Below are 7,830 nucleotides of genomic sequence, written 5' to 3' on the forward strand. Positions count from 1 at the left end.
AATTTTCTAGCTACGCGAGCTGATGCGCGTGCATAGGGTAGCGCGTGTACGCCAAGGCAAAGTCGATTCTATCAGTAGGACCACACGCCAGCTCCCACTGTTCTGCCGTGCATTCGCTAGGCTCTGAACATGAACATACCGCGTTGAACGGTGCATGCACTCTCAGTGCCTGCTGTTCGTCTTCTGCAATCTGCGCATGCTTGCGTCTCCGGACGTGTGCGACGCTGCGTCTTGCGGTCTCGGATAGCTGGCAGCTCTACAAGGTAAGCTTAATTGAGTTATTTTTGTGTCATTTTATTCTTTCCATAGCAAAGCCTTAACATCTGCGGCGTTCCTTCTGTTGTGAAAACTGCATGTGGGCGAGAGACGCTAGACAGATGTCGAACGCGCTCTGTACTGGGAGCTGTGCATGGCAGTGCAGGAAACGTTTTTCCCGCGCTTTCTGTACGACCTGACGATCTGACTCGACAGTAAGGTCTACTTTCTCCGACACAGAGTTTCAGGGGTTGACTCACTGTGTGATGGTGGTGGTAAACTCTTATTACGCCTAAAAACAGGGGACCTGTCAAAGGACCGGTTGCGCTGGCTGTTACATTTGGCTCGAGGCCCCCCCATCGGTAGCGTTGGCCTGCGGATCCGCCGTGACTCGGCGTAAGGCATCAGCGGTCCCGGCAAAGACGAGGCGTCGACTGACAAAAACAACGTTTAATACAACATCACGTAGGAACGGGCAGAGAAGCAGGCCCGGAGAAAAAACTGACACGCTCACACAGCAGGGCCCGTATTCCGAGTTTGCGTCGTTATCGTGAGTGTCGCTATCTCCCCGACCTCGAGTCTCCTGATTGGTGGAAACGCTGGAAAATAATGTCACCTCTTCCGGTTCTGCAGTGGCATTCGGGTGATGCTACATTCACACCAAATCGGTCTGGGGGCGGAGCTTCCGCTTTTCACGTGACCGTTGACGTCATGGCATCGGCAAAAAACACATAAAAAAAAAAAAAAGCTTTGCTCCGGCGCGGCGGCTGCGCGGAAAGCGTCGCCGAGGTAAGTCGCCTGCTTCAACTTTAGAGCCATAACGGCCGCTTGTGTACCCTGCACTCGTTGTAGCTAACCAGCAGCGGGAACTTAATTAAAATTCCTTATGCTAGCATAAGCAGACTTTCACTTTTTATTCACTTTTTTTTTTTTTTGCAAATCTTCGCCGAAAGATCGCGCGAACCTCGTTCAGTTTCACACTATAGGGTTGTTGTTGTTGTTACGAACTTTATTTTTCCACCGATGTAGGAGGCCCCCTACTCCCCGCCCCCGGCACGCAGGCCTATGGGACGGAGGCCGGGGCCTCCGCGACTAAAGACAGGCGAAGTGACAGTGTTTCTTCGCGGCTTCAGCCGCCAGGCGGACAGCTTGCTGCTGGTTGGCGGGGGACTCGCTCCGCAGTAGCAGTTCCCAGGCTTCTCTACTGTTTGTTTTCCTTGGCGCCAGGGGAATCAAGGGGTATTCACATGACGTCACAGCTGACATCAATATGAAGCCGACGCCATCTTTGTGTCCTGGTTTGACTAGTACTATACTGGCGGTGGTTAGGTTAGCTGTTCGTGCGCGTCCGTTTGCTCTGTCACTCTGCCTCATGCCAGCACCGTTGTTATGAAAACTCAACCGGTATCATGAGTGACAGTTCGATTTATCAGCAAAGTGGGCGCGATGCGGACAGAGACCTGTATGAAACAAAACTTTGGTACCAACCCGTGTGCAATCGATGTATGCGCAACTGCACGGTAAGCGTCGGCCTGTGCCCACGCATAAATGTGCCACATTCATGAATTCCTTGTCCTACAGGTGAGCTTCATCACAAGGAACCAATCGCAAGCCTACTGACCACTCGAAGAACGCAACTACGTTACAAGCGGCTGGGTTAAGAGCCGCGGTTGAAGCAGACGAACTCTCTCTTTGTGCAATTACGTGCATGCCGTCCATCATTTATACCAACTAAACCGCTGAGTTTTTGTAGCTGATATTCTGCATAGAAATGGCGTTTAGTAGTCAGTATCTTTTATAAAAAACTTGTTTGGTGTACTTGCCTCAACCGATCAGAAGAAGTCGGATGTTTGCATCGTCTGTGGCGGTAAGGAAGCAAAAGAAACCGCTGCCACATGCCACAGCGATGACACCGGTAGCGCCACCTCGTTACCTTGCGGGCTCGAAATAACGTTTTGCAACAAAACTCTTGAAATACAGCGCAGTTTTGGCCATGCTAAAGTTGATTTGTTATTAGAGATAAATTTGTTTATAAAGTTCTTCAAACCTTCTGCAAAACAACTCTGCCCGCCTACGTTCCTTCGCCGAATCTGCATGCGGTCTGCTTTGATTAGCAGCCGACATAGACGATGCGAACATCCGACTTCTTCTGATCGAATGAGGCAAGTACGACAGCACAAAGTTTAGCGAGTCCTCTTTAAAGGATTTTATTGCAACAAAACACGACGAGGAGGTGTTGGCGGCGCGCTGAATGCATGCGCATGACTGGAAGCGATACATTGCCGCGCTGCTCTTTTACCGGGAATGTGTCTTCCGAGTGCGTGAAGAACAGTCATGCCTGGATAGTGACAAGAGCTGGCTGCTAGGGCACATCCGGAAGATTCCAGTCCAGCCCATTTTGACATACATTTCTCACATTCCATTATAATTGTGCGGTTGTGCCGTGCCAGCCATACGTGGCATCGCATCTCGGGGAAGTGCCTCGTTCGGGTGGAGTTGTTCGTGTGTACTTCCGGAACCTTAAAATGCCGAGGTCTTTCGCGCAGCTCTTCAGCTTCCGTTGTTTACACTGTGCACGCATCTATTCCAGTCTACGGTAGCTCAATAAATAACATATAGCTGCGGATGCCACTGCTTGTAGAACCGCACGACAGCACTTGATACGTACGTTCGCCCTGTTCGTTCCGAGGACACAAAAATGGCCGACTGCGCCTCAATTACCCACAATGCACCGCGCACAGCGCGTCAGTGAATACCCCCTATAATATAGCTGCTGCAATAGAAATGTGAGTGATGATTATACAAACTTACTATGTGCACTCGATGTGAGCTTAGAGATATTGTTCTTGAACGATACCTTTAATTGTGATCATTCGAACCGCGCATTTGCGGAGCTACGCCGATCATCAAAATTATAGGCTTACCGATCTATAGCTGCATATTGCGCAACCTAATTCTATGCAGCTAATAAAATGGCACATTTTTAGCTGGCATGGCGTTTCGTCGGCACTTACCTCGATCATGCACAGAACCTTCATGATGAGGTCGTCATTGAATTCACCAGCTGGCACATATATATATGTATCCATTTTACTCTCGGGATCTTAATTTATTTCATTTTATACATATGTATATGGTCCTATACCTAATACCCCTTGTCCGTTCTTATGCTGTGCTCATATTTTCTTCTAGCTGCAGCTCAGGTGTTTCATGCAGTCTTCAATACCATATCCTGGAGCAAAAAAAAAAAAATGGTTTGCTTCCACTCATTAACAATATTAATTAAACCGTTAAGAAAAAGAAATAAAGAAAATAAGCTAATTATAACAATACTGTTTACCATGTCTCTCACAGCAGCATTTTTATTATGCCTGCTCTCATTCGATCATACCGTTCTAATTTAAACAATTCAATTTTTTTTAACAGGACAAAAGTCTTGACCAGCTAGTCAAGCTCGTGGGGCTATTCTGGACCTAACTAGCTCTAGCTGGAACCAACTGAGGATTTTCCCATAAACTATACCCTAAATGGTGAAGATTTCTGCTTGATATAATTAAAAACAAAATCTCAGAACTGAAAGCATAACCTCATGCCCTTCATAAATTTAGCAGAACATACAGTACCTGTAGCTTTCACACCATGCATCAACTTTTCTATGCAAGTAAAAGCAATCGATGCATTGATTTTCTCGAAGAAGGCATGATATGCAGGGAAGACTTCGAAGTCATTAAAAATTCAAGTTTATTTATTATGTACATCATTTACATTGAAATGAACACAATTTCATTACAGAGAACAAAAAAAAGTGAAGCCATATGCAGGAATTAAAGACAGAGATGAACTATGCATGCAATAAAAAATGCGCCAGAAACAGACTCTAATTTCCAGATATATAGTCTGCACTGTCTATAAAAACCAGCTAAAGAAAGGATAATTCGCATATGGCATACATTGCATGTGACTCAGGTGTATGCATAGCAATAATGGCATAACATGGTAAACACTCTTTTTTTTTTTTTTTTGAAGTATTATGAGTGCTTTTCAATGCACACCATTGCCATCACGTGTGCAGGGCAAAGACCTCTGCCATATACATCAGCTAATTAACGGTTTCTTGTGCCAGCTGCACCCGCCTAGTCCTCACAAACTTCCTGGTCCCATCCGCCCACCTTTCTGCCTCCCTGTGTGACGTTTGCCTTCTCTTGAAATGCAGTCAGTTACCCTATAGCAACCATCGGCTAGCTTGCCCGAATATTAAATGCCCTGCCATGTCCATTTCTTCTTGGTTTCAACTAGAATATTAATAACTCACGTTTATTCCTGACCACTCTCTGTGCTCACTTACTGTCTCTTAGTGTTAAACCTATCGTTTTCTATATCAAAACTGTCTGCATTGTCTAAAAGTTCTGTTGAAACCTTTTTTTTTAGCCTTCTCATGCTGCCCAATAGGCAGTACCGAAAAGATACAACTGTCACATATACTATTTACTTCTTGAGGTATACTACTGGGCAGCTGTCATTCATGATCTGAGAGCTAGTACCTGCCAAATGTACTCCAAGTCAATTTTATTTTTCTAATTATTTGACTGCCATCGAAGAGAGAGCCGATTGTTATACCTGTACTTATAAGACATATTTCCTAACCACTTCCAGGTCCTTGTTACCTATTGTAAACTCCTATTTGCTATCCTAGCCTATTAAGTGTTACTTTCATTTTCTCCATATAAAATTTTAGCCCTATTGCTCTACCTTGCCTGTCTAAATTCGTCCCCTGAGTTACTTTGCAAGGCACCAGTATCAATGAATCACAGGTTACTGAGGCGTCATCCTATACCCTTCAGTAAAAAAAACAAAAACAAAAAAAAAACGGCTGAATTATTTGGTGAAATGAGAGATAGGGCAAAACTGTGCCTTTCTAAGTCAATGATTGTAATGGGGTCATTTGTCGTGCAGTTGCCTTCGTTTAGGGAGAGGCTTCAGAGATGAACATTCCTTTACTGGTGAACTTTGTACATGCAAGCCAGAACTCTCTGGCACAGAACTGGCCAGCCTTGAAAGCACAGTAAAAAAATAATTCGTTTCGGAGAGAACTTCCTCGTTATGACAATGATAAAAAATTGAAGTGCACTTTTCCCAACCTTCCACAATTTTTCTATGCATTTCTGAAGGCCCTGGTGGAACTGCTGGCTCAGACACTGCAGCCCTAGAGGTTTCTGTTGAGTCTTTATGGTCATGGAATGTTGACGCGGTCGATGCCTTCGCATCAAGCTCTGTTCGTTGAAACTATTCAGGACGCGTCATGGAATCGAAGACCAATGTAGCTGGTGTCAAACAGATAAAAGTTGGACCCACATATATGCTGTGACATATAAGCGGCACTTTACAGAAAAAAAAAAAACATTTTCTCATGTCCTGCAAATTTTTGCCGCTGATGAATATATGCATAATACTGCTTTTACAACATATATATTGTAACAGCAAATTCAGTTAACATCATTAAGCTGCCGTCAACACCATTTTTAATATTTTCTTCCCGCGCGCTTCAACAAAGAAATACTGAGTACTTCCGAAATACCGCGAAATACCGAGTGCATATGCATACGTGCACACGCACGCACGCATACACACACACACACACACACACACACACACACACACACACACACACATATATAGGGCTCCTGATATCATTCTTGAATCTATATGCATGTGCATGCAGATTTGTATATGTAGTTACAGGCGGTTACAGAAAGGCTAAATTACTAACGCTAGTTGAATGAAAAAAAAAAAAAATCAGCTAGGTATAACCATCATCAATTTCAAATCTTGCACATACCGAGTTGTCATTCTTCCAGTATTCTTCGCCGAGGATGCAGATTTTTACAACTTCTTTCTCTACCCGGAAAGGCACGCGTCCATAAGAATTTTTCCGTCATATGATGAATCATGGAGAACATGTAAAGAGGTACGCATTTATTAGATTCGTATAAATGACTCACATACACACACATGCACACACTCTCTCTCTCTTTCGCGCGCACGCAAATAAATTTTGCGCAATCCTTGCTACAATCGAAAAGCGAAATTATTGCTCTTATGTACAGTATAAAGTTCACATTACAGCATTGCACAGTTCGCCTTAATGCTGTCGTGCTGCAGCTAAATGGCGTAAGAAAAATCGAGTAATGCTTGCATGCGTATACACATACATATATTACTGGCTAGAAGCGCTGTCACTGTGAAAAGAACTTACCTTTGAGTGACGAATCGAACTCTCGTGAAGTCCGCACAGCTATACTTTACGTTGTCAGCCGAGATCTCTCCGACTTTTTACAATCTTCTTCGCATTTCAGGTATCAATGTCAGTAGCCTCCCTCCTCATGCATGTCGCTGAGGTAGCATCGCAAAATGAGTTCCTGACGTTCAGGAGCGTCACTCGTGGTCGCGAGGAAACAGTGGAATGGATAGAGAAGATCGAGAAGCGCGCACGCGGATCGACGGCCGGAAGGAAGGCGCGGAGCGCGCTTTTTCATGGTATGTATTTCTTGCCGACGCCATGACGTCACTGATCACGTGAAAAGCGGAGGCCCCGCCCCTAGACCGATTTGGTGTGAATGTAGCATCACCCGTGGCATTCTGGCATTCCAAGTTCCGGCATTTCGACCAATCAGATGGCTCGAGGTCACGTGAGATAGCGACACTTCGATAACGACGCAAACTCGGAATACGGGCTCAGGTTCGAAACGCCAGAACTGGGTGTTGCCGCTGCGGAACCGGAAGCAGGGGCAACATCCTTTTCAAGCGTTTCCACCAATCAGGTAGCTCGAGGTAGGGGAGATAGCGACACTCACGATAACGACGCAAACTCAGAATATGGGCCCAGGTGTCTGATGTCTCTGAAGTCTCGCACCGCTGCTTTCTATACGCTCAGCAGTTCAGAGGGAAAGGAAAAATTCATGTCAGAGCAAGCGCTGATGACTCGGTCACGGTGCCGCGACAAAAACTCCTCCACCTCCTGTTAACGGGTAAGGGCGATGCTCTCTCCTTCGAGCACCCGGCTTGACCAGCGTTTGCACACACTTTACGGCACATGTAAATTAAGCAAGTCGGATCACGTCAGTTGGAGGAAGCGTGAGGCGGCCGAGTGCACGGCACTGAAATGGCCGAAATGCTCGCTGCATTGACTGATGCTACGCTGCGGCCGCGTCGGCTGTTGCACATGGCGGAGGTAAATCTTAACAGACTGCCCCGTCAGGGGAGAGAGATCCCGAAGGGCAGGGGACTGCATTCGCTGTCCAGGATTGTTGTGATGATGCTGCTGGCCGAGGTCGTCCGACTCGGCTGCTCTTGAGCCCAGTCAGCCAGAAGGCTTCTTTCACGCGTTCTGGTTCTCAAAACACTGTAAAATGGTTTCCGGAGAGTTTTTCGGCGTACCCTCAAGTCACAACTACGCTGAAAACTCAACCGGTCAGCCAGCAAGCACGGCACAAACTTCACTAAGTTATGCCAGACTCTTTGCCTCTTATACACCCATCTATCTAAAGGGATAGCTCAGTGGCACTTGGAACGCATCCA

Source organism: Amblyomma maculatum, chromosome 3 (assembly GCF_055883805.1).
Source record: "Amblyomma maculatum isolate TAMU_Amacu chromosome 3, ASM5588380v1, whole genome shotgun sequence".
Taxonomy (NCBI): Eukaryota; Metazoa; Arthropoda; class Arachnida; order Ixodida; family Ixodidae; genus Amblyomma; species Amblyomma maculatum.